Genomic DNA, 27,801 nt, shown 5'->3' on the forward strand with positions numbered 1-27,801 from the left:
GTTGTGAATTGAAATGCAGTGACACTCTTCGGAAAACGAGTGGATTGAATCAAGGCGGCATTACAAATTCCAGACACTTCGGCGTCCAACCTGTGTTCTGTCTCTTTCCCGGGCGGAGCGCGGCGCGAGGGCCTTCGGGAGAGAGAATATAAGGTTGCGAAAATGCCCTGTATTAGTTTACATGTGCTTTGAACACGGCAAACATTTGCTTTGAACTTTAGCTTTGAATCCCAAAATGTAGTGAGGAATGCCACAGAGGATACACTCACGTGTGAGTGTGTGTGTGTGTGTAGGCATCTTAGCACTTCCCTTCAGCAGATTTACAAAAAAAAAAACAAAAGGAGAGAGAGAGAGAGAGAGAGAGAGAGAAGGAGATAGAGAGAGAGAGAGAGACTCCGAGAAAGATTGAATGAGAGAGAGAGAGAGAGAGAGAGAGAGAGAAAGAAGGAGAGAGAGAGAGTATAGGGAGAGGGATAAAGAAAGAGAGATACAGAGAGAGAGAGAGAGAGAGAGAGAGAGAGAGAGAGAGAGAGAGAGAGAGACTGCGAGAAAGAGTGAATGAGAGAGAGAGAGAAAATCAAATAAAAAATGGAAATAAGTCAAATGATTTTTTTCCAACTTTAAAATAATTACAGACACTAAAAGAGTCAAATGCGATCACATGAAAGTGAACTTAAAAGTGAATCAGATGTGTTTGTGAATCAGAGAAATTGTGAATCAAATAAACATGAATATGAAAGTGAATCAAAACATCAACATGAATCTTTCAAATGTGAATCAAATGTGAAACTAATTGTCAGTGAAACAAATGTGAATCAATGTGAATCAAAGCCATAATGAATCTAAATTTGAATCAAAACAACACGAACATCAGTATGAATCTAATGAATGTGAATCTGAATGTGAATCAAACTTGAAACTGATTGTCAGTGAAACAAATGTGAATCTAAATGTGAATCCAAGCCAAAATGAATCTAAAGGTGAATCAAAACAACATGAACATCAATCGGAATCAAACAAATGAAAACCAAAATGTGAATCAAACATGAATCAAATTGACCGTGAAACAAATGTGACTCCAATCAGTGTGAATCTAGAGAATGTGAATCTAGAGTAAAAGTGAATCAATTCCACCCTCACCCAGATCGATTCACTGAAAGCTGTAGTTGAAAGGAGTCACATGGCAAAAGTGTGTCCTGTCACTATTTCGCTTGTGATCAGTTTTGGACTGCAGATAAACACAGCACACTTTTGTCAGCGTGCTAATTTGCGGATTTTCCCAGATCCCGGTGCAGTGTGGAGATACCGGCATGTGGTTCGAGGCGATCTGATGCGTTTTCTGAGGGAAAGAAAATGTCTCTCGGTTCTTTCGGTTCTCAGTAACGAGCCCTGCGGAAAAAAAGGAGTGCCAGTGTGTGTAATCAGCAGGCGTCCATGCGCTTGGCAGCCGAGGGGGTTTCCAATCGGTCCCTCTGGGCGAGTGTGTGTGTGTGTCTGTGTGTGTGTGTGTGTGTGTGTAGTGAGGAAAAGAACTCAAAGGCTGTGTTTCTGCATGGAGTGGAGTCACCAGCACACTGTTCCAATTTCGCTAAACACGCCGCAGATAGCTATGCATGTTTCACTGCAGCGTATCTGAGGAAAAATGAGGCTTTGGTTTTGCTGTTTTCATTTCCAGATATTCTGCAGATGCCTCCTTTCTCATTAGCATGAAATATTACCAAAAAAAAACACATTCGGACGTTATTTGTACATCTTTAGAAGGCCATATGCTCAGGACAGAGTGTCACAAACGAGCATAATGCCGTTTAACACACTTTTTCATCTATATATATATTTAGCAAGCCGAGCTCCCGCGCTAATCACTTCCACCTGCACTTTACCTTAGCAGACGCTAAAATGTTTGGATTGGACGCCTCATCCACGCTGCCCCCGAAAGAAAGGATTAAAAAAAAGAAGAGCAGAGTGACGAAGGAGAATAATTATTTTCAAATATTTACCAAGATTCACGGCTACGCGAGGTTTGCTGACATAGCGCGTTTTAATGATTTAAGATGATCCGCTAGCGTCGGCCTCGCCGTGCTTAATCAATTAAAAACACGAAGCGCCATTTGACACTGAGGTAAAACTGAGGTCTATGAAAACCATATGACCCGCCTGCTAAGTAGCACGGTTCAAACAAGGACTAGCAAACATCGCTAGCGTGTAGCTGAAAGCCAAAGCTGTGAATTGTTCCCACGTGTCGGCTGAACGATTTAGCTGACTTAAATAGGCGAAAACAGCTGTCAGTTATCACTGATCAGACACTAGCTCAGCGCTAATCAACCCCCTTACATGCTAAACCTGGGGCTTATGCTAAACCTCGCTAATCCGAGCAGCTGGGTTTTTTGCTCTGACACACCTGAGCTCATTCATTAAACGCCTCACTTAGGACTTGATGGACTAAACCAGGTGTTCCTGAGACGACGGTGCTTACTGTTAGCAATCCGGTCTTAGCACGAGATAAACAAAACGTGCATTGGAACAAAGTCTTAATAAGCTAGTGAACAGACGCTAAGCTCAGGAAAGTCTGACATTTTTTCCTCTAGTCCACCTCTGCTCACATTTAAGCTCAGTTTCGTGTCCATTCTTCAAAGCTTTTTTTTGTTTATTTCAGCATCACGGCATCCGGAAGCATGACTAGCACTAATGAATCAAATGATACTCAAATTGCAAGCAAAAATTAAATAAACAACTTTTTTTTCTCCCCCAAAATTTTAAATCATATTAACACGAATCAAATAAATCAAACCGCAACGATTCAAATAATTGTAAGATCAAATGACAAGTAAGTCAAAACGATTTCTTGTTTACTAAAAGAATCATAAGTGCAAATGAATCAAATGAATCAAGGAATCAAACTGCAATCACAAATGACGAAGTATCAATTCACAAGCACATCTGATTCAAATCAGTTTCTACATTAAAAGATTCAAATCGCCAGCACAAGTGATTCAGATTCGGTGTCATGTATGATGCTTTTGTTATTCTTCTTCCTCATGGAGGCGCGTCTCCAAAGGACAAAGTACACAAGGACGAAAGCAACCACAAATTATAGGAATCGTGTACGCGCTGAACGGATCTCCGCAGCGCAGACGGTCATGAGTGACGAGCCAAATGAGTCACCTGAAATCAAAGGAGTCACAATGAGAGCCAATTTGAAATCGCTACCCCTCCTTTTCAGCCCGCCCCATAACTGAGGGGGTCAAGGGCGGATCGAGTTCCCCTAGAAAGAGCCCGTCGACAGCTAGTGTCATTCGACTTTGTAGGCATTGTGCGGGAGCTGATAGGGTTACTAGCGGCTAATCCACGCTGACCTCGAACGAGGATGCTTTTGTACAATCCGGACAAGCGGAAAAAGCTACAGCGATCCCGACACATCGGCGTGTTTCGACTGAGTTATCAGGTTGCGTGTCTGGGCTTGGAAATAAACAGGGTTTGAGCGCGAGCAAGGTGACATTTAAAGTGGCTCGGGAAAAGGTGCGTTTGTAGCATGGGGTTCAAAAGGTCAGCCGGCGGAGTGGGGAGCGTTTCGCCGACTTGAAAGAAAATCCTGTTGTGATGAAATGTTAGGGCGGCAGACGCGAAAATGCCACGAATGTTGCTACGCGCTTTTGCCGCATTCGAAACAAACTTTGAAGCTGAGAAAGCTGTGGCATATCGCCGAAGACGCAGAGACGGCAGAGAACCAATCAAAGCCTCACGTTTTACTGAATCAAAATGGAAATGCGTAGCTTCGGGTTTCTGGTCCTGATAAACAGTTTTCCCTTTAACTGATGAAATGTGTCGTTTCCTCAGTCACATCCTCAAAGGAGACAACTGAAGCTTTATTTCTGCCGATTCACCTCACAGACACGCTGGCATTTCCTTCATCACTACCTCCGTCCTCTCAGCTTATGTAAATCTGGACGACTAATATTAAAAAAAAAAATTAATGTGAAACATCTTCAGGTTTGAAGAGGTGTCCAGAAATAAACACTGAGATTCCTCTTTTCTGAGGTTTAGGAAAAGATAAGATGTGATAATACACTGATTCACACACATGCATGTGGTTGTAAGTGTTGGTAAACTCACATTAATGACGTATTTTAAAAACTATGTCTTTTTAATCATGCTCTAGGACATGGAAGTTAGCCGCACCTGCTGGTGATCCCATGACCCCGAAGATCCTACTTAGGAGCTTGTGATTGTGAGCCTGGGAATGTTAAGGTATTAACATTAAGGTATAGATTAAGGTATAGATCCCTGGTAACCTAGGGTCTTGTAAGTATCTATGAAAATATAGACCCTGTAGGAATGCAGGGCTCCTAAACTGTAGGAATATTTTAGGACCTCTTACAGGATACTGGAAGTATTCAGGTGAGAAAGCACAGGGCCTTGCAAGACAAGATATCAGGGAACAGAGATCTTATAGAGGGTTCTATAAACTATGATATGGGGTTCTGAGATTATACTCAGCTAGGAAAAGCTCCGGAATATACATACTGAAAAAATACAGGACATTATAGAAATAATGAAAGGAAGGGCAGAGGTTAAACCCCTGGGATTTCTTGTAACACTTGAGACCCCATGGAATATAAGATCTTGGGAATATGTCTGGAAATATAGGTCCAAAGAATGCAATAATCAAAAGACCTTAAGAATTAGGACCTTTATAGGGCCTTAGGAATGTCAGACTCTGGGAATATGTGATGCTGGAAATACAGGATCCCATCAAAGATATGGTCCCAGGAATAGGCGGCACTGAGAATACAAGGCCATGGGAATACAGGATCCATAGGAAGATATGACCCCAGGAATTAGTATTGCTGGGAATTCAGGGCCATATATTCCTAGGGATGCTATGTTCCTATGGCCCTGAATTCCCAGCAATACTGTGAATAGGTTGAGCTGAGAATACAGGGGTTTGAGAAATAAAGGACGCTAGAACCATACATCTCAGGAATCCCAGGGCCCTTAGGAACAGATCTCTTGAAATAAAGGACTCTATGAATATCGGATCCTGTTAAGAAACAATACCAGGAACATCTCTGGAAATACAGGTCTTAGTGCACTCAGAATATAGAACACCAGGAATACACACATTGAGAGATTAAGGATCTTGTCACAGATGATCCCTCAGAGCAAAGGGTAGTGGGGCAGTGGCACTATAAGGCTGTGATGGTCCTCTTTTTCTCTAGATGGCTTTTTGGGGCAAAAGAATGTTCAGGCAGCTTAATGATATTCGTATTATTTACTGTATGCCAATGTGTGTGTTATTCTTCTTCTTCACCTTGAAACAACAAAACCCTTTTTTTAACGACTGCAAACGCTTTGATCCTTTTTTTAAATTGGTGTCAATCCAACCGACGGATAAAGACTAAAGATGGCAGTCAAGTGGCAGTCGAACCCTCGGCCACTACAAAGTGCCCTTTGAATGGAGAGTGGGATTGTGGAGGCCGGGCCTCGCTGGCAGGACTTTACACACATTCCGCTTCTTGCTCTCGGGCACAAATTGGCAGGAAGCTCAAGGTCTTTGGCAGGATCTTTGTCGTTGATATGTGCAGCAGGAGCCAAAATCCAAGCACACCGAGTATTTTATTTATTTATTTTTTTCCTCTCCTCCGCACATTGTACACATCTTCCGGTCACTTGCAAAGAAGCGTAGCAGCATTATTCAGGGCGTGTAAGCTGTAATTATACCGCATACCCTTTTCCTCCTCAGTTATCCCCATGCACGGTGAGGTTAGCCACTCATAGCGCTCAATATTACACTGTTAATTCAGTGTTTGTCCTCATAGACGACAAGCCTCGCCGATGCTAAATGTCAAGAGCAAGCGCTCATTGATCCGCGATCCAGGTCTGGATAGAGGCCATTTACACACTCTGAGGCATTTACGGGTCACGCTGCCAGGCACGAGGAGTGATAAATTCCACTCGGTGGCAGTACATTGAGGTATCGACTCCTCGTGTGGAAATAAATGGCGTTTGTGTTTGTTAGAAACTGCTGGACATTTGTAGGTTTTGTGTTGATGTAAGTTATTGAAAGCGAAATGGAGTGAATCCCAATTAACTACAAATGTGTGGTTTCAGTGGGAAAATCCAGTCAGCAGAATGTCCTTTACTTATGAATACTGATTCAACAGTGCTGCTGAATTCTGGATTCTGATTGGATGGAGCTTGAATGAAGAAGCATCATTCTTTAATAAATAAAACAATGTAACACTAAACAACATGGTATATAGAGAAACAGTATAAAAAATTGTAACCTAGCTAAAAGTAGCTGTGAGATAACATTAAAATGCAGTAAATACAGTGCTCATATTTCTTTTCAAGCTCCTCCCACTTTTTTCCATCAAAAGAGTTATTTATTTGGCCCACACCAAGTCTGTGTGTAAATATCTGCCAGATTTGTTGCGTTTATTCTTAACGTGAGTGTGAATAATTTATTGGTCAGCAGGGTTCATTTGGGAAAGTGGGGTTTGTGTGTGTGTGGGTTTGTGTGTGGGTGGGTTTGTGTGTTGGGGGGGGGGGGGAGTTAGGATGGAATGGAATGGGGGGGCTATAAAATGGTGTTGGCTGCTGTCCATGAGCAGTGTGAGGAACACATGTCGCTCACACATGTCGATGATTTTTCTGCAGTAATAAAACGGTTCGTGTTGTACATTAGACATTATGATCATTCTTGAGAAAAAGTTTGTGTGTGTCTGTCTAATAAACACTCCATATTCAACAAACAGTAAACAGATACACAAAAATAATAATAGTAAACAGATGTGTAACAATAATACAGTTAAAACAGTTACTTAGCAAAATACTGTGTGTGAGTTGATTAGCATACAACACTCGAGACATTATAGTAATAATGGATTCTGATCTGCTGTGTGTGTGTGTGTGTCCACACATACGAGTGAGAGGTCAAACGAGTTTTCAGCAGAGCATTATTTGATAGCATGACCTCACAGGAAAGCGGGTGGAGCGAGAGCCTCATCGTTCTGATCACATGACCTTGTCTGTTGCCATGGCAGCACGCTTTGACCTCAGGGGAAGATATGATCAGGTGATGACAGTACAACGGGTTTGTGATCTGCTCCAGGATTATCGTGTCCTGATGCCAGTGTTTACACTCTGAAAATAAAAAAAGAAAAGAAAAGAAAGAAAATGTTTTAAATAATAATGAATAACACATTGAGCAGCGATGAGTAGGGGTCCAAGGTTTTTAGATTCACAAATATAATGCAACAAAATTATTAAAAAATAAAAAATGAATGAATAAATAAATAAATAAATAAATAAGAACAAAATTAAGAAGAAAAAAAATAGTAAGTAGCAAGGTCCAAGCAAATCAGTGGTTTAAAAGAAAAGAAAGGATATAAACCCATAATTAAAATTGCCTACTAAGTGTTAAATAAATGTAAATAACTCTTATGAGCTTCTTAAATACAATATTGGAATATATTGGAATTTCTTATCCTGTTAATGCTTTGCGAATGAACACAGCAGCGAACACAGGGGTCCAAGCACCATTTTGCTAAAACACATTAATCAAAACTTCCTTTAAAAAATGTAAACATAAATCAAAAGCAAGAAAGTAAGTGGCAGGTAAAAATGAGCGTGGATGAAGGTATTTGTTTATGTAAGGTCCAGTGAAGAAAGATGGTGTGTGGACTTGCTAACACACTGTACATCATGAATGTGGCTTTGTTGGAGATGCAGGTGTCGTGATTTGAGCGCTTACACACTACAAAAATGTGACTTTGGCTTGCTCTGAAAGCATGTCTGTGTGTGTGTGTGTGTGTTGTCGTGTCTGGGCCCAAACAGATGCCAACATGGCGGCCGGAGCCCAGCTGGCAGCTTCATTTAGGAAAAAGCCCCTGGATCTCTGCTGAACAATCCTCTTAACGAACCCAGAGGCCTGTTTTATTTTACTTTTTTTTATCAGCTGCAGCAGAAGTGAAATAATTCGGCTTCCGTCTCGTCGTTGAGGCGAGTCGATTCATTTCGGACCGCGTTCCGGCTTTTGAGAGAGAAGATGGCGCCTCACGGCTATCGTCTGCGAGTTTTGTTTTGTGCTGGTGAATTATGCAAAACTGCGCTAGTCACTCGCTAGCATCTCTCTTTAAAAAAATCTCTGTGTATTGGTACGTTTACATGATTGATTTCCAGTGCAATTTGTTCTGTTTAAAAGCAGGATTTTATAAACGTAAAATTTTATAAAACTCACTTTGTTAGTTAAAATAGAACTTTCTTACGAAAAAAATATATACAGAGACGAGTTTTAATGCTAATGAAGTAAGGTCGCTACTCTGAAGCTCATCATTTCCCTACAATGATACGTCATGTTTATTTCTTCTTGTTGAAGAAAATACTGAAGTGTGTTTAGTTTGCTAATACTGTTGAATGAATCTGTTACCATCCTGAAGCGGATTATTTTTCTTTAAGAAAAGTTTTATTCCTTGAACAGAACAAAAACTTGACCATCAATTTCCAGTGTTTATTAAAGAATGGGATTTTGCACTTTTTATCTGTTTCTGGCTACTTTTAGGGCCACTAATTTTTAAAATTATTTTTTTAATTAATATTTTGATTTTTTTTTATTCATTAAAAATGGTCCAATAATAAAAAAGAAAACTCATTTGAAAAGCATTATTATTATTTTAAATTATTTTTTTTTATTTATTTATTTATTTATTTATTTATTTATTTATTTATTTGTTTATTTATTTATTTATTTATTTATTTATATATATGTTTTCCAGAGCACTTGGTGGAGACTAGTGTCCCTAAATGTAACTATAAATGGATAAAAAAAATGTTCTTTAACAGATACAGTGTGTGTAATTGTTGTTTATCAGTTTGTTTATCAGTTTGCCGTTGTGTAAGAGGATTTACACACTTTAGGACGTGGAGGTTATAGGAAACTCTTCAGTTTCAGGATTGTACCAGTAACTCCACAGTAACACACACACACACACACACACACAGAGAGAGAGTACATATCACATAACTGCCTCTGACACCTATTTCCTTCACCCAGCAGATAATCACGTCTCCTTCTCCTCAGGAAACTCAGCACTGGGACATTTTCTCTGGTTCTGAAGTCATAAACAGGAGCCGTGCCTCGCCCCGAGCTCTTTATTTAAGCCTGATGTATGCCGCGTTCACAGCGATCGATAAGAAAACGCAGACCCTCGCTGTGATATTCGTCTGTCACTGATGACGTGCCATCGCTCGTGGGAGATTTAGGCCAAAACACAGCTATTGATCCAGTCAGTGCTGATGGATACACCATTACTGAGGGGGAAAGTGAGCAGGGGGGGGTAAATCTGGTTCTCTGCTTTCTGAGGCTTGTTTATCAGTTACTCTTTATTTCATCTTTTCTTTTTTCCCCCCAGTGTAGCTGACCCGCCTGACAGATTAATAATAAACATGAATAAAAATGAACATTGTTGAAATATAGATATATAGATATTTATATAGATATATTTATATAGACATCAGGGCATAAATGATATAAACATTATTATAAAATCTTTAAGAAGTCTACAAAGCTATTTATATATTTCTTTATGCACAGGTTATATTGTGTTTTTTTTTTTTTTAAATAAAATTTTATCAAATTCTTAATCATTAAAAATATTTTATATTAATTTTCCTCCTTATTTATTTATTTTTATTCAAACCTTTTTATGATCATGAAAAAATAGTGAATAAAAACCATACTTTATTATTATTAAAATAAAAAAACTTTAATTTAATATATATTTAAAAAATACTTGAACCTGTTTTCTATACTTGTGAAAAATTCTAAACAAAAAAGTATTATTATTATAACTAATTCTTTTAAATTTAAATCTAAATTTAATTTACTTTAGCATGTAATTCTGCTCGAATTTCTTTTCTATTTTCAAAAAATAAAAAGGTGCTACATAAACACCAGGGGGAAAAAAGTTGAATCTAGACTGTTGATAGATTTCTGTGTGTTTTAGTTTATTATTTGTCATGATTAGTATTAATTGTGTTGCTCTGTATATGGTTTGTGTAATTGTTTAAATTTTTTTTAGAAATCTGAAATATTTTTCATAAATTTGTCATAAAAACCTAAACATAAAACAACATAAAGCATAAAAATCTGTATATATAAAATACTGAAGCAAAGTGTATCATAATTTTTGTTTATTTATTAAATTTTATTATTAGATTATTATACTGTGTATTAAACAATATCGTTATTTTATTTCATTTTATTTTATTTCATTTTATTTTATTTATTCATTTATTTATTCTTTTTTTTTGAAGGGGGGGGGGTGTTTTCAAGTGCCCAAGCTGGGGTATTTGGGGCCTCCCAGATTGACAGAAACAGGCGTCTAATCCCAAAAAAAGACGCTAAAAGAATCTAAAAATTAAAAGGAAAAACAATTTGAAGCTATTAGTGAGTCAGTGTGCAGTATAACATTTCACATATATCTACACGAAGTTTATGAATCTAAACATAAGGAAAAAAAACCCCATAAGCACTCTGTACTGCAGGAAAAAAGAAAGCGTTATGAATGTGGAAGCCTCCTACGTGAAGCTCTGGAGCTCTTCAGCAGTGTTTATTTGGTTGTAAAGCAGTTTGGATTGACAGACACAGCGGCGCGATTTAAAGGCCCATCCAGGGGAAAATATGGCCGCCGTCGTCTTTAACGGTCTCGAGAGACAAGTTTCATTTAACGTGGTTTAATAACGAGAGCGTGACGAATCCCATTCACGATGGAGGAAGCAACATCACGCAGCTGCCGAGATCTTTAGCAGGAAGTAAATGATGAATGCTAGCTAGTGGGTTTTTAATGCTAATTAGCGGGGTAGCTGCTGACCAGCACAAGGCCACGCTCTTCTCCTGGACTGTCCCTGAAAGAGGACGCAGCCCGAAACTGGCTCTATCAAACACACACACAAAAAAAAAACTCCAGAGAGGAAGGAAGAGAAAGAGGGCGTGTGATTAACGAGGAGAGAAAACAGGAGCGGAGCGACCAATCAATGCCATCGATTTGTGTTCAAACAGACGGCAGCTAAACAATAAAGTCACTTTTCATGGGCTTTCCTGAAACGGCCTCTTTGGCAAGAAATAATAAATCATTTATTTATTTATTACTAGTTTAAATGTCACTTTTATTGTATTTTTAAATATTTCACTATTTATCATTGTTTAAAAATCTTCTATATTTATGTTTAGTGTGTTTATTGTAGGTTATTGTTATAGTGTGTTTCTTTTTGTCATTTAAAAAAAACTTGTTTGTTTTATTATTAATAGTATTATTTCTAATATATATATATATATATATAAATTAGTATTATTATTATTAATTACAATTGTGGTATATTTAATTTTTAAATTGTGATTTATTTATTCTTTTTTTTAGTTTTAGTTAAGTTTTCATTTAATTACATTTTTTTACTTTTGAATACATTTTCATTAGGATTTATAAATATTATCCATGTTGTTTATATTATAGTCCCTTTTATAAAGTAATTAATGTTCAATATCTGTATTCTTTTATTATTTCATTAATTTTATTAATGTTTGACATAATAATAAATATCCTATAAAAATTATATGGAAAAAATTAAAACTATTTTTAAAATGAATATTAAATCATTAAAAAAAATACATTTTAGCAACAATTTTTTAAATGAAAATTATTTAAACAATAAAAGAATTTCTAAAAAGGAAAATCTAATAAAACATAATAATGATGATGTCAGGTAAGGAATGTTACAGGAAACTCATCAATGACTGAAGGAACTGTTTGTTTCCTCCCTGAAATTTTTAAATTTCCCACCAATTACATTTGTTTGTTAATTAAAGAACGATGCATCATATATATATATTTTTTATACGTTGGGCTTAACGTTGTGGAATGTCAATCCTTGGTTTTCCAGCGACATGGAGATGAGATTTGTTGTGTGAAACGTCACAGCGAGCTGAACTCCAGCTTTATGGAGTCGGAAATCAGGTTAGAAGTGTGTGAGAAAAAGTGTGAAGGAAGAAGCTAAGCTCTGAGGCGTTGCTTTAATTGGGAGGAAGTAGGCTGTGTAACTTTTCTACTTTTTATTTATTTCCCTCACAATGTGTGACGTCCCAACTGGCACTGCGGCGTAAACACTGGTCCTTTTTTTTCCTCCTCTTCCTCTTTCAGACGTACACAATACCATAATCTGTCAGAGAGCTTAACCATTCAAAGTTGTGAGATTAAAAATTTCGGCGTCACAAAAAAAAATTGCGCACTTCTTTAAAAACAAATCCGTTGCTGGAACATTCTCCTCGGCCTACTCGCTTCCTTCCAGGACGTCTCGCAATCTCCGCGTATTCGCCGTTGCTCAGCCAGCGCAGGCTCGAACTCGCCTGGTCAGGGTTGTGAGAAGCCAAAATATAACGAGATCATATCCCAGTTTTCCCTCCGTGCTTGTCAAAGTTTCTACAAACTGTTTGAGTTGCTGCTTCCAGGAAGTTGGAGCAGGAAAAGAAAAGTGCAGGATGTTGGCTACGTGGCCGCGCCGAGAAGATTCTAGCGCGCTCGCTAACGGCTTACTCTGCTGGAGTTTAGGACTCGGGAGGATGAGTGAGCTGTGACACGTTGCTGCTCAGGAGAACTTCGGGTAGTCAGGAGTCTATCGCTCTGTATCGTTATTTTTGGAGCCATTTTAATAGCTTTACTTACATGCCCGAGGACAATGCCAGAAAGATCCGTATCTTTTTTACCATCTTGATAAAAACCATAAACCGCTATGTGGATAGCTAGCTGAATGCTAATATTAATTATGAGAAATCTTTACTTAATAATTCACCAACACACCTGAGGAAAATGTTGACGTTCCAGAAGAATCTGTGTCCTTTCTGGTGTGCCATTATGTGGCTATGGCTAAGTGCTAGCTAACAATCTTAATCAAACAACCTTCTGACTTAATAAAACGTCAAGATTCCAGACAGAACTGACTCATTTATAACGCAACTATCATTTAAGTTTTTGCATTTTATCATTTGCAAACTGTCATCAGTTTTCTGTGAAGTGCTTTAAGGTCTTTACTCAGTAACTCACAACATACCTGAGGATAATGCTGATGTTTCAGAAGAATCTGTGTCTTTTCTAATGTACCATTAAGCAGCTAGGGCTAGTAGTTAAGCTAGGTAGCTAGCTAAATCTCAATTTTAATCAAACAAAGTTTTAATTTTGTGTCTTTGTTTCTTTACTCAGAAACTCACAACACACCTAGCTCACACCTAGCTCACAACACACCTGATGTTCCAGAAGGATCCGTGTCCTTTCCACTGTTATTGTGCCTTCATCTTGTCTCTATATTAAAAACAAAAAAATATTCCAGAACATTCCAGAAGGATCTGTTTCTGTCAATCATCCCTTAGCTATAAAACACTAGCTGTTGTGCTAGCTAGAAAGAAAATGATCATTTTATCACTTTACAGCTTTATCACATTTCCAATGTTACTCTGCCTGAACAAATTTGTAGCTAGCGTCGATCACACCAGTCTAGCAATTGTGGTCTGGTTAAATTTTTACCACCTGAACAGTCGTGTGTTTGCCATCTGATATCTGGTTATCTATGTAGCATATCTAGTAATGCTATGTTTACAATGTGATGCTAGCTAATAATATGCTAACCATATTCATCATTTAACGAGGAATATTATTTATATTCAACACAAGACTGTTTTATGAAGTAAAATGGGTCATAAAGAGACGTCTTAATTTGTGGTAGTGAAATAAATAATAAATTTAAATAAAAAACAATGATTAAATACAAAAACAAATATGAAAAAAATATTTAGCAGACATCTGTTTCATTTAAAAAAAACAGAGATTCTAATGTTAATATTAAAATAATTTAACATTTTGCAATATTATTAATAAATGTAATGTTTACAATAAAAAAAATTCAGGAAATCTAGGGTGCTAAAATGACCTGAGAAATATGCGCTAATTCTCCATAGCATTAGCAACTTTTAGCAACAATTTTAAATATAAATGTGTCTAAGTTTAGAACAGTAACATTTTGGGACTACATCGTTAGTTATTCGCTTCCAACAGAAACGGCTAATCTGATCAAGAAATCTCTATCCGTCTACGATAAGCGGAAAATTCTAAAATGAAAACTATTTCTCAAACTCGACCTCCGGACTTGACATTTCCACGTGTGTATTTTTTGTCAATTTCTGTGCCACGGTAATGAATTATTGATTGTAGAGTCACTTTACGCTAGGCCACGGCTGCCTTTGCTGAGCGCTAAATCACAGAGAAATGATGCTAATGTGTTGCAACGTGCTTTACAAAATGACCAAACAAGTCAGAAAGCATGAGTGGAATGTCACTAAGTTATTTTTTTTTTAATGTGTGAGGAAGGCTGCATGTTTTCTCACTCAGGTTTTTTTGTTTCTTCTTGACGTTCAGGGAAAAGACGGTTGAAATCGCATGAGAGCGCGCTAGCGGATCAGATGGAAGAGAGAAAGAAAGCGCAGCTTGCAGTTTGAGCCTGCAAGGCAATTCTTCCTCTCGTCCCAGGTGAGGGAGCTTCAAAAAAAGAGGGATGAACCTCAGGAACCAATTTGCTGAGTTTTGTTCAGAGACAGAAAGCCTGGAGTCTTTCACAAAGAGGAAAAAAAAAGAGAGAGAGGGAAAAAAAGCCCAGAGTTTGCAAAGAACTAGAGGAGGAATAACGCTAAGGTCACGCAAAACCAGTCATGACTCAGACAAGGAATCTGGATGAACTCTCTCTCTCTCGATCAGCTTTGAAATCATAACACACAACCCTTTTTAGCTAACGACTTTGCGTTTGGTCGAAGCAACGAGGAGAAAAACAAATAAAGGGGCTGAGTTAGCAGTTAGTATTCCTTCAAGTTTTTAATCTGAAGGAATGTTCATGTGGCATAAAACCTCGTCCAGATCATCGAGGAACTAAAACACTAAAATCATTTTATCATTATAATTTTTACCACAAAACATGCCAATATGCTAAAACTTTTCTTGCATTAGCATCCATTTTTTACCTCAGAAATGTTGGACAATGACCAAGAGAAGATCAAGAGCATAACGTAGAGTTTAGCTTGCTAGCATGCAGCCTTTAAATGAGTGTGTAAAAGTCACAGTAGTGGTGAAAATAAGACAGAAATATCAAAATTTACCTCCGATGTGCTGGTTATGTACCGAAAAACTAAACCAAACAAAAAAACATTTACCTCAGATGTGTTTGTAAATCAGTAAAAATGAAATAAAGGACTTTATCTAGCAATTTTAGCATGTTGCTGTAACCTAGTATTTATACAATGTATGAGAAAGTTTCAGAAAGTGAAAACAAAATTTACATTTTTACCTTTAGAAATGTTTGAAAATGACCAAGGGAAGATCATATGCATAACGTAGAGTTCAGCTTGCTAGCATGCAGATATTAAATCAGTGGGTAAAGTCTCAGTGGTGGTGAAAATACGACAGAAACTTCAACATTTACCTCAGATATGCCGGTTATATATGAAAAAACAAACAAACAATCTAGAAAATACTAAAATTCGGATTTAGCTAGCTAGGACATTAGCCATAAAATCTCACTTAGACAATGTGAAGGCACAGTAACCATGGCAACAAGACATCAACATTCACCTGAGATGTGTTGGTTAATATGCTAAATAAACACTAAAAAGAACCATATAATAACTTTTACCACAGGATCGCTAACATTCTAAGCCATTTATCGTGTTAGCGTTTTGTTCGTTTTGTTCTAGAGGTGAAAGGATTATGGACAGGGTTTCTCTCCGCATTTGCTAAGGACATTTTAAGGGCTTTTTTTGAGCTATTGCTCATCAAAATAAGTGGCTCTTATAAGCAACACACACACACACACACACACACACACACTAAACGGTTGCTCCAATGCTAATCGACAGCCATTCAATTATTCCTGAGCTCATAACCATAGTACAGAGGAATGACAGGCTATATATTCCGAGTAATATTTATTTGTGGTAATGCCAGGCGTTTAGAGTGAAAGAGGCTAACTGAAGGCCGTGTGATTTATTAGCGCTCGGTTTCATATCATTTATGTGGCTGCTGTCCAAATCCTGTGGTGGTTTTTCTTCTTTTAGGGTGCAAAATATATTCACTGTCCTTTTAAATGCAAAATCGCCTCCTTTTAAGGTTCATTCAGTCGAAACGCAGCTTTAAACGGCCGCTAGCGTGGCGGAATAGCGCTCGCTTGAGTGCTGTGATGAAGCTCTCGCGCTACGAAGGAGCCACATTTTCATGACTGACTGCGGAATAAGCGAGAGAGAAAATCAGGCAAAGCGGGCCGCCTCTGAGAATTGCAACGCGGTATTCGAGACGTACAGTAACAGATGGCTAACAGTGCAGAAATCAAAAATATTAAGTTTCACTTTTCCTTTGATTCGGCAGCAGAAACAATAAACGCACAGCCCTGAAAGCTACAGGATGAAAGTTAGCAAGACGACGCTCTCTCCTTTTTCGTTTCCTTCTCGCTCCTTTCATTTCCGAGACGGTGAGGTGAGCGACTGTATACGTTTGACGCCCAGGAAAAAAAAAATCATTTAAAAACAGATTCGAGTTAGTGTTTGCTTTTTTTCTCCGAGAATTCCATCGCACTTCTAAAGAGTTAGTGTAAACTTTTCTTTCTTTTTCTTTCAGGCTAATTTGCTAATTTGGCTAAACAGGCCAAGTCTCTCCCGATTCAATGAAAGCGAGAAGGCTTTTAATCAGTCGATATCGTGCTCCTGGCAACAATTCCTTATACACCTGAGACACTTTAAGCGTGTGGCTAAGCTAGTTCGTAATTAACTTCTCAGTTCCTAAACTCAAATCATGATTAATAGCATCCACAGATTTGCTAGTTAGCTTGGGAAAACGTTCAAATCCTCTATTTTAAAATGAGTCAACGTTCCTGCAATAACACTTCTATTAGTCGAACAGTCTGCTAATCATTAGGTGCAGTATATTAACTTTAATCTTTGCCTCATTTTTGCTAGCTATTTTGATTAGCATAATGTTAACAGGAAAATAATTCTATATTACAAAATTATATGAGCATAACAGTGCTACGCAGCTGGTCCCGCAAGCTAGTGTATGGCTAATATATTCCTCAAAACTAGCATTTTGACCATATGCTAATGTTTTATTTGTTGTTTTTATGTTTAAAAAAATGTTCTGTATGTTAAAGTAACATTAAAAGTAACATTAAATAGTAGTGTTAGTAACATTAAAATTCACTAAATTACGAGTTCAGACTCGTCTTTATTTGTTTAAACCTCTGTATCACACTCTTCCTTTCTCTCTCTCTCTCTCTCTCTCTCCCTCTTTCCTGACCTCTGGCTGACCTGTTCAGTGAGCTGAGGAAGACAAAGCGCCGCTCACGAGACCCTCTCAGAAATAAAAGGAATCATTTCTGACACGTTATTCGCTGTGATATTTGCACTTTTTTTTTTTTTTAAATAAACCAACAGCAACAAGCAGTTATATTAGCTACTGAATTATTTCATAGCAACATGCTTGGTGGCCTGGTAAATATTAGCATGTAGCATCTGCATCTTTTTGACAAGAATCAAAGTGTAGTGAGTAGAGCATGTAAAATTGGTTTTAACAAGAATACTCAGGACAAGAAAGCTGCTGAACAATGACTATTTTTATTTCTTAAAATTAATAAACATCACTAGCTCGATAAGTAAATTTAGCAACAGTTTAATTGTTTAAAAGTTTAATTGTAATAATTTCTCTTTTAATTCTCTTCAAATCAATCCTTGTTATAAAAAGTTTCTTTTTTTAAATGTGATGTTTTAGGGAGTTTATTATTTAATTTCATTTCATTTCATTTCATTAGTTTTTAATATGTCAATCTTCTGAAATGCCTCTTGGATAAACTTGGAAAATTGATTTTAAAATTTAGATTTTCTAAATTTTTATACGTTGTCAAATTATAAATGTTTACAGCTTAAAGGTTTAATAAGCTAGCGAAGACTAGCTAGCTAGCCTCAATGGGATATGCTAGGATGAGGCTAATTTGCTGCTTTTCCTTAAAGAACATTTAACGTTAATGTATTTTATTAACGCCAAATATCTCTGAATTACAGTTTATTTATTTATTTATTTTACATGAAACATATTGTAGGTAGCAGTGCAGCAAGTTTTTGAGACCTGAAATAGAAAAGAAAGAAAGAAAGAAAATAAATAACCGGCTGTGGGGAAAAAAAAAAAAAAATCACCAACGCAACAAACACATCCCGGTGTTCAAACGGCGCTCGGCACAAAGAAGCTGAAGTTTCACAGATAAACAGAAATGACGGATGCTTTATTGTCTAAAGGTGTGTGTGTTTGCCGTGAGCTAACCGGAGGCGGACTCGGGGAGTATGAAACACCTCACACCTGGAAGAAGTACTTATTGGCTTGAAACACACACACACACACACACTTTCGTTAAGCGTTCTTCTGACAGCGGCGTGTAAACAGTGCTGGTGGCGCCACAGCTAAAAATAAAGGAAGTGTAATACGTCTCTCTTTCTGACAACACACACTTAAACATTCGCTACAGTCTATAAAAGCTGCAGAACAAAAATAAAAGCAGACGGGAAAAGTCATATTAAAAGTGAAAAGCTCATATGTCAACCGCATGGGGTAGAGCTTTTTAGATAAGGCTTTTAGCTACGCCTGGGATGAAAGCGGTGTCCACAACGCTAAGGTTTCTGACCAGCTTGTTTGAGGAGAACATCAGCTATTTCCACCAAAAAATATATTAAAAAGTCTTATTTGGTTGCCAAGGTACCGAGTATTTCCCATATTCCCCACAATACACAACAAAAACGTTTAAAATGTGCAGAACACTGTTGCTAGTTGTGAAATGATCATGATTTATCTTGTTAGTTTGTGCTCTTTCACAAACTATTTAAAAGACAATGGAAATGACAGAACCATCAGGAATGTTAACATAAAAATACTAGAAAAATGTTCCACTAGCAAAACTATGCTATTTGTGCTAACTAGCATGTAGCCATTACATATCTTGCAATGACAGTATAAATGCAGATTGACATTTAAGTCACTAATAAAGAATGATCAGCATTTACACGGTGAAAATGTAGAGAGAAAATGTTAAGAAAAGCCTGACAAAAATGATGATGTAGCTAGCTACGTTACAGTGTAAACAGTGTAAAAGCACAGTGACAGTAAAAACACGACAAAGCTATTCACAACACAAACTTTTACCTCAGAAATGGCACTAAAATGCCTAAAATTAAACAAAAAAATTAAGACAGTATGCAAGTCAATTTCATATTTTTTTTTAACTGGCATGTAGCCATTAAATCTCTTATAAGGCACAGAGATGATAAAAATCTGGTAGAACCTTCTGGAAGAGCAACATTTACATCAGATGTCTTGGTAGAATACTAAAACATTAAAAGACTTTAGTAAATAGCTATCACTTAGTCATTAGATCTCACACAAATGGTGAAAAAGAGACAGAATAATTAATAAGTTCAACATTTACCACATATATTAGTGAAATATTAACAAATAAAGTCTGTATGAGTAAAATTATGATGAACTAAAGTAAAGTAAGAGCACAGGGACAATGAAAATGACACAAAACAATCGCAAACATCAACATTTACCCCAGATGTGGTGGTAAAATAGTAAAGAAATGCTAAGAAAGTTATTATATGACTTAATAAATTACGATTTAGCCACCTAGCATGTCAACAAAATGTCTTATAAAGACAGTCTAAAGACACAGTGAGCATGGAAACAAGACAGAACCACTGGCAGCATCAACATTTACCTCAGATGTGATGGAAAAACACATATTTGACCAACTAATAACGACAATATTTAAAAGTAAAATACTGATTCGGTTAGCTTATGTATAGCCATTATGTCAGTGTAAAGACACAGTAGCCATGGAAACAAAATAAAACTATGTGGAACGTCAATGTTTACATCAGATGTATTGGTGAAATTGTAAGAAAATACTAAAGAAATTTTATTTGACTAAAACTGTGTAGCAGCTAGCTATTTAATGCTGCTAAATCGCAGTGTGAAGGCTCAGTGACATGGGGAATAAGCCCAAACTATCCAGAACATCAACATTTACCTTAGAAATGATGATAAATATATTACTAAAAAATCCCAGCAGGAATTAAATGTATTTAGTTAATTAGCATGAATTAAATATGCGCTACTGTGTTGGAAAACAGCCAACACTGCATCACAGCACCTCTGTGTTCATGTCGAAGCTATTAAATCATATTTGCTGAGTTTTCTAATGTTGTTTGAGGTATTTTACGTCAAATGAGCTGCCGGTATTATAAAACTTTATGGAAAACGTTGGGATTTTATACATCTTAACACTAGCTTGTGAAATTGACAAAGCTAGATAGCAAACGGTGTAGATATTTACAGCACTGTAACTTTGATATAATTTTTAAATCAATGTCATAAACATGCCCCCATAGCGACAACCACAGAGGTGTTGTAGAGTTAAAATTCGAAAACATAGCATAAACCTTCGGCTGTTTCGTCGCAACAGAAACACAGCAATGCTAACAATATGCCGTTAAACTCGATCATCAGGGTGTAGTGGGGTATTGTACAGAGGTTTGTGTGATGGCTGTAAAACTGGGCCCATATGTGGGATGCTGGGGGTTACTGAACCCTATTTATGAGTTGGCTCACACACACACACACACACACACACAAACACACATATCCTGAGGCGGGGATGAGGAAGGAGACGAGACGCACCTGCTGTTCTTAAAGCCAGATGAGTGGAAGTCCTATTTCCCTAAAGAAAAGGCTATACACCTGACGGGCTAACACAATAACACACAAACACACACACACACGTTTCTCTGAACATTCCATTATTCTATAATGACAAGAATAAAGGCTTTTCTAATCAGATATCAGAGGAATGGATCGAATGGAATCGGATGTGAACAAAAAAAATCATTAGAAATATTTGAAAAAATATATTTTTTTATAAAATATTTAAAAATATGTTTTTATAAACATAATATAAAATTAATATTTTTTTTGTTAGGATGAATTTATGTTTATACATTATATTTTATTTAATTATATAATAAGTCATTTTTGTGCTTTTTAGCTATATAGCTAATTTTGCAGCAATTTTTACAATTAGTTCAAGAGAAAAATCATTTTTAAAACTTTGTCTTTTTAAGAAAATACATTACCATCGGCCGATATTCAAGGTTTCACTATCAGTATCAAGTAAAAGTGGCACCGTGCTGTCTTTCTTTAGCATTAGGGAAATAAAATGAATGTTTTGTGCACAAGCTGCTGCTGCTTGGATGATACTGAAGCAGATTAGCGCTTGAGAAAAAAATGAACCAAACAGGAAATTATTATGCTAAGTAGTATCTTTTCATCCTCTGTTTTTCATTACAAAAACAAAGCCACATAATGTGTTATTAAGAGACGCAGCGCATTCATGGGTCCTTTGTAATTCGCCGTTTGACGGTTACACTTACAGCAATTACAATGTTTAATTTACGGATTTAGCTCTGTATGTGGCGCAAAGCACGGGTGGCTAAAGTTTAGTCGAGCGTGAACGTCTGTGTGTGTGCGTGTATTGTGTGTGTGTGTGTGAGAGAGACTGTTGATGTGACTCCTCTTGAAGTCTCTGGGGGACTGAGGATGTGGAGTGTTGATCGTTGCGTCTCGCTGATAAGCTAAAATGTTTCCAGAGCGTAAAGAATCGTGCGGTGCGCAAGAGGGATAAGGCGTAATCTAGCGGCGCACGCCGAAGCGCTCGCTAATATTTGCATTGGAAATCAGGTGGAAGTTATGCTAAGCTCGCCATTATAGCCTCCTCTGTGTGTGTGAAAAGGTTCCTTCATTTAAATACAGCCTCTTCTCTATACAGGAAAGGTGAATAATAGCTAGTTGATAATAGCTGCCTTTTTTTAACCACAAAACAGTGTGTCTATCACTAACATAAATAATAAATAAACTCACACATGGCTAATGTTTAATTATTTTCATAGCAAAACAGGCACCAAAAGGAAGCGGAATGTTGTTATCACAGAAATGAAAGAGCCAAGCTAAAGGGCTTGGTATAGGATTATATTAATAATAATGATGTCATAACCAAATAAAAAGAAGGCCGGCATCCGCAATCGTCCCAGATATACACACTGCCGCATATTTCATTCTGGGATCAGAAGCGGTGGTTTGTGCTACTTTTGGCATCTCAAATATTGAAGGAAAATAAATCAACACCTTCTGACCAATCAGAATCCAGAATTCGGCAGCGCTGTGGTGTAATACTCATCACCTGGGAATTCAACCGAGCCGAGCTCGGTGACAGTCCCGGTGACTGTACGGAATATTGCCCTAATGCAGAAAACAGGGAACAGGAGATAGTTTTTGTGCCGAGCCCTGCTGCACGTTCCCCCACACGCTCTCATTTTATTTAAGGAGGTAGAGCTGAAAAGTGATTGAAGTCTTTCTGCGGCAGAATTTCTCGAAAACCGTGTGAAATCGTGCGGCTAATCGGCTAAATCTCTTTACACAAAGAGATAATTGCTCCCCAAATTAGCGTACCTGAGACCCGTTGCGTTCGGTCATGCCTAGTTTCCTGTGTAGTGATAATGGAGATATTAGGGCTTAATTAAGATCGGGCCAGAGTTGCTGAAGGTCGGTTATTAGCACCAGGATCATTGAAATGCTAATTATGAGCAGATTAGAAAGTTACGCTCCTTTACAGGGGGTTATTAGATAATTACTCACGGTGTAATAATGACTATAGGCCACACAGACTGTGTGTGTGTGTGTGTGTGTGCGTAATACAGAGAGCTAGATGTCTAGTGTCAGTAAATGAAACCATCTATATGATGTTTAAAATATTTGATATGCCAGCTTTTCCCCTGTGTTGCCTTGCTTCTACATTATCTTAACTTTAATTCTTAAAATTGTAAATCCTTACTAAAATTCTACTAGTTACATATGTTAGATTAGAATCTGAAAAGTGAAATCTAATAAGCATCAAAGTTACCCATGTTTGGTGAAGAAATCCCATAACGTCAGGAATCCTTATCCTTAGGAACTTCCTTTTAGGTATCATACTAAGGGAACAATAAACATAAGGATCACTAAGCTTTGGGAATATCAGACTCTAGGACCATATGGCCTCGGGGAATATGGGGTTCTGAGAATGCATGGCACTAAGACTGGGCACATAGGTCTTTGGGAATATGCAAAAGTGCTGAAAGTGGGAGTATGTGGTCGAGGGAATATAGGGCTCTTGAAATGTAGGGGTCTGGGACTGGGAATATAGGGTATTGGAATTGTGTAGCCCTTGGGAACATATAGTTTAATTCTGGGAATAAAGGGTCCTGGGAATAGCTCTTTGGAACATAAAAACCTGGGAATATAGAGTCCTAGGAATGGGCATAACCTAGGAAACATACAGACCAGGGAATGCAGCAAATGTGTAACCTCTAAGAAGATACAGATCTGGCAACGTGTGGACACTGAGACTCTAGTATCTTAAGTGTATTATGTGATGTGCATTACTTGAGAAACCTGTAAAGGTTTACCTGTTGGGAAGGTTTTGGATTATAAGGTTTTAGATATGTGTATCCCTTGGGGAAAATAGGGATGACGGAATGTATGGGCCTTGGGTACATATAGCATCCAGTAATTTATCTCCCTTGGGAAACTGGAGACTTGAGAATATATAGGCCTGGGACCAGAGAAAACTAGGAGTTTAGGGTCTCAGGAATGTGTCTCCCTTGGGAAAATACAGACCCGGGATTGTATAGGCACTGGGAACGTAGAAGACTTGGATTATAGGGTTCTGGGTACATGTATCCCTTGGGAAAATAGAGACCTGGGAAGGTATAGTGTGTGGGATCGGAAGCACTATACCACAGACCTGAGAAAATAGAGTCCTGTTAATGAGTATCCCTTGGGAATTTATAGACTTGGGAATTTCCATAACTAGAAATGTCTAGGCTTGGGAATATAGAGATCTATTTATGTGTAACCATTGGAAGATATAGACCTAGGAATATAAGGTCTTGAAATCATATGGACCTGTAAATGTTGTGTCCTAGGAACATGGAGCTTTGGAATCATAGGGCTTAAGGAACACAGGACTCTGGATATGTCCTTGGAAATATAGGGCCTTGAAAATATGGGGTCCTGGGAAGATATGGCTCCATAAAAAAACAGATCCCAGAGAGCATAATGCTGTAGGAATATAGTGCCCCAGGCATACAGGGTCCTGGGATTATTGGGCTCGGACAATATAGAGCCTTAAAATTGAGACCATTGGGGACATTAGTCTCTGGAAATACAAAGTCTAGGAAAAACAAGACCTTTGGCTATATTTGAAGCAACATAAATATAGCCAAATGACATAGGTACACTAATACAAAGCAGCCAGCAAACAGCTGTCACCACGTCATATTGTTCCGGTCCGCTAATCTGTTCATTCAAAATTCTGTGAAGAGGAAAAATGTGTGGAGCAGATTGTGCTAAACTTGGCATTATCCCGTCGTTAGGCTCTCAAAAGGAGCAGGGGGATCCATGCATCAGCGTTCTTTAATCATCTTCAATCGGCTGCTCTCCTCCTCCGAGCTCTCCAGCTGAGAGAGAGACAGCGTGACCCCCCAGCTCCCACCGGAGATCTACGGCCACTGTGCCACTGCAAACATTATTGCACCGTCATTAGCATAATGATTTCCCCCGTCTAGTCTTCCCTCCCTCCTCATTCTTTCCTCTCTCTCTTTCGCTCTCTCTCTCTCTCTCTCTCTCACTCATGCTGCGGGTTGTTACTCCGAAAAGCTCCCCGAGGTCCTCAAGTGTTTTAAGCTTGTTAATAATCATTATGGATGTGCAGCCGAGTGGGTGAAGAGAATAATTAACTCACCTGAGGCACTCGTGACGATTCTGTTAGGACGTTTTCACTCCGTCCATCAGGGACTCATTAGAGGCACTTAATAAACGCCAGGACAAAAACTTCCTGAGTTCCGTGTAAACCTCCGAAGCAGGGTCCAAGATCTCATCGGTTAGCCAACTAGTCAGGGCAATAGGCATTATGTAACTAAATAAGAGTTTAGCATCACTGATCTCTAAGACATTGTTGACTAGCCAGACATTTCTTCCTCTTCCTTTCCTAAAGGAAGGTAACACTGACGATTAATTTATGCACCATGCTAGTCATACTTCCAAACAAAAATATTAAAGTATTCTAACTAGCGTAAATTTATACTGTTTAAGCAGGTTAGCAAACAAGTTAGCATAAAAACTATTATCTTAGGATTAGCTAATCTGTGGGTCATGCTATCTGATAAATTGGCTTCAATTTGTCTAGCTTTGGAAATTCTTGTAGAACATAATTTCTGGGCTGGAAATGTGCAGACTGATGCTTTAAAGGAGGGAACTAGTTTGATCTATTGCACAGCAAAACGGCAAGTCACGATATTTGAAGGTTTTTTGTTATACTATGTACTTTATACAGGTTTAGGAACACGTTTAACTTAATAACCAACGGCACCTTTAATAGACAGACCACATTCCTGGCATGGATGGAAGTCTTGTGTACTGCTAGCAATGCTAAATGCGATCGCTATGACAGCGATGTCTTTAGATATGATTTTTTTTTTTTAAATTGTCTCACTGCTTGGTTGAACAAACCCACTTCAGAGAAAAGAACGAAATGCACCAGCTCACACAGCCATCTTTTCCCATCGAGGATTTGTTCACATCATACACACACTAATGCCGAGATGAAATGCAGGCGTTCCTTGATGGACGTCCAAGTCTAATCTCCAGCTCGACTCGGAGCTGCATGCCGGCTTTACGTCTCCGGCAAACAGTCATTAAAATGTCCTGCGGTGTTTTTAAGGCTAAAGGTGGATTAGAGTCTCAATGTGATCCTGAGAAGTACACTCATGTCACTACAGGAACAGACAAAGTGGAAAACGTGGGAGGTACGACGGCCGCCTTTCATCTCCCCCACGTCTGAAGCTGCTAATTATTTATCTAAACAAAGCTGTGCAGCCTTTCTCCACTTTTTTTTTTTTTTAAACATGCTAATGTGGGATGCTAGCGGTACTCAGGAATCAGGGTGTTGACACAAAAATGTCCTTTTTTAAAATATCGTTGCTCATTGGGATGAGTATATTTTCTGGGCCAGAAAAATCCAGACAGACACTTTAAAATGGAGAAACGAGCCAGATGTGTTTTTTTAAGTTATTTTTAATAAAAAAGTGACGGAACTGAGCATCTGTGTTTTTATTGTTGATGTCATTTCCCGGATGGAAAATTGTATACAGACGCTTTAAACTATTAAAACACTTGAGCGAGTTAGTTTCACGAGCGGTGTTGAGCGAGTTAGTTTCATGTCCGTGAAGCAATCTTTGAAACTAATTGTAGTTAGTTGTACATTTATTTGTAGCTGCTTTACTGACCCCTCAGTCATTTCTAGCCAGCTAGCTATATAATTTGTGTTGTTTATCTGACACACTTTTGTTTAAACACCTAAGATTTTCACTCATATATCCAAATACGATCCTTGAGCCAGGACTAGCTATGTCCTGGCTGCTAACCTATAAGTCGTGCTAGCCATCGTTTTCATCCATCGTTGACTACAGAATGAACTTCAGAAACACAGAAGATGTGACTCATTTCTGGGCCATGCAAGTGGGAGTTTCAGTGCTACAGCAATTATTCAAAGTTAGTATTTAGATTTAGGTTTGATTAGCGCATGTTGTATTTAAGAGATTAAAACGCTAGCTGTAATGACTTAGCTAAGCATGAAATAAATGACTGCGGGTTAGCGCTTCAGCATTTTTTTTCGCCTTTCCTTTTCATCTAAGCTATGAGTTCGAATTGCAAAGCTTTCAGAAAAGAAACAAATAGCACACGTTGATTAGCATGCAATACTGCGGGCGTTTTTTTTGCTAGTTCTGCCGCTACAGCTAATCTCTGTTGCCCAGCATTCATTCAGAAGTAAGTGAATTAGTGAGCATTAGCACTGGAGCATCATTTCCTTTTGCTGCTTTAAACAGGCAGTGATTTAGCATACGGGGACGTAGCTGTCAGGAAATAAACAAATAGAATTTGTTGATTAGCATGTAGTGCTCCAGGGCCATGTAGTCCCTCTCTCTCTCTCTCTCTCTCTCTCTCTCTCTTTTGACTTCATCTTTCACCCTGCCAGAATGTCTTATTGCTTATTTTTTTGCACTTAATTGCAAACAGGGAGGTCAATTAATTTCGCTCTCGCTCTCTATCTTTTTCGCTGCACAGCCGAATAAAAACCTCGTTTGTCGTTCGCTCTTTGTCTTTTTTTTGTATTCAAATTCCATGTCACTTCAAACGGATTAATTGAGCGCCTTTGTTGTTAATCTCAGCGGTGCAGAGAGGAGGGAGAGAGAGACAGAGAGAGATCTCTCTTTCTCTCTCTCTCTCTCTCTCTCTCTCTCTCTCTCTATCTCTCCTTCTCTCTATTTCCTACGACACAAGACCAGCCTCCGAAATTACTCATTAGCAGGAGAAGACGCTTCCTTTAGCCTTTGTGTAACAACCAATAGATCTCCTTCTCCAAATAAAGTAGCTTTAACACATCACAAACTCCATAACGCCTCCGATAAGCCATGTATTTTTACCATGTTTTTTTTTTCTGGTCGTGTTTATTTCAGGGAAGCAGCTGAGCAAATAAAACAAATTCATGCACAATAAAAAAGGCAAATGTATCTTCCGTAGAATTGTA

General features: G+C 38.0%; 1 long non-coding RNA gene across 1 annotated transcript in view; it reads right to left on the reverse strand.

The window, feature by feature from the left end:
• Positions 1-6,595: 6,595 nt before the first annotated feature.
• LOC131359254 (uncharacterized) overlaps positions 6,596-27,801 on the reverse strand; it is a 33,136-nt gene continuing 11,930 nt past the window's right edge. Inside the window, exon 3 of the long non-coding RNA XR_009205766.1 lies at positions 6,596-7,143. This is a non-coding gene — a long non-coding RNA (uncharacterized LOC131359254). The remainder of the gene's footprint in view (positions 7,144-27,801) is intronic.

Source organism: Hemibagrus wyckioides, linkage group LG01, assembly GCF_019097595.1.
Source record: "Hemibagrus wyckioides isolate EC202008001 linkage group LG01, SWU_Hwy_1.0, whole genome shotgun sequence".
Classification (NCBI taxonomy): Eukaryota; Metazoa; Chordata; class Actinopteri; order Siluriformes; family Bagridae; genus Hemibagrus; species Hemibagrus wyckioides.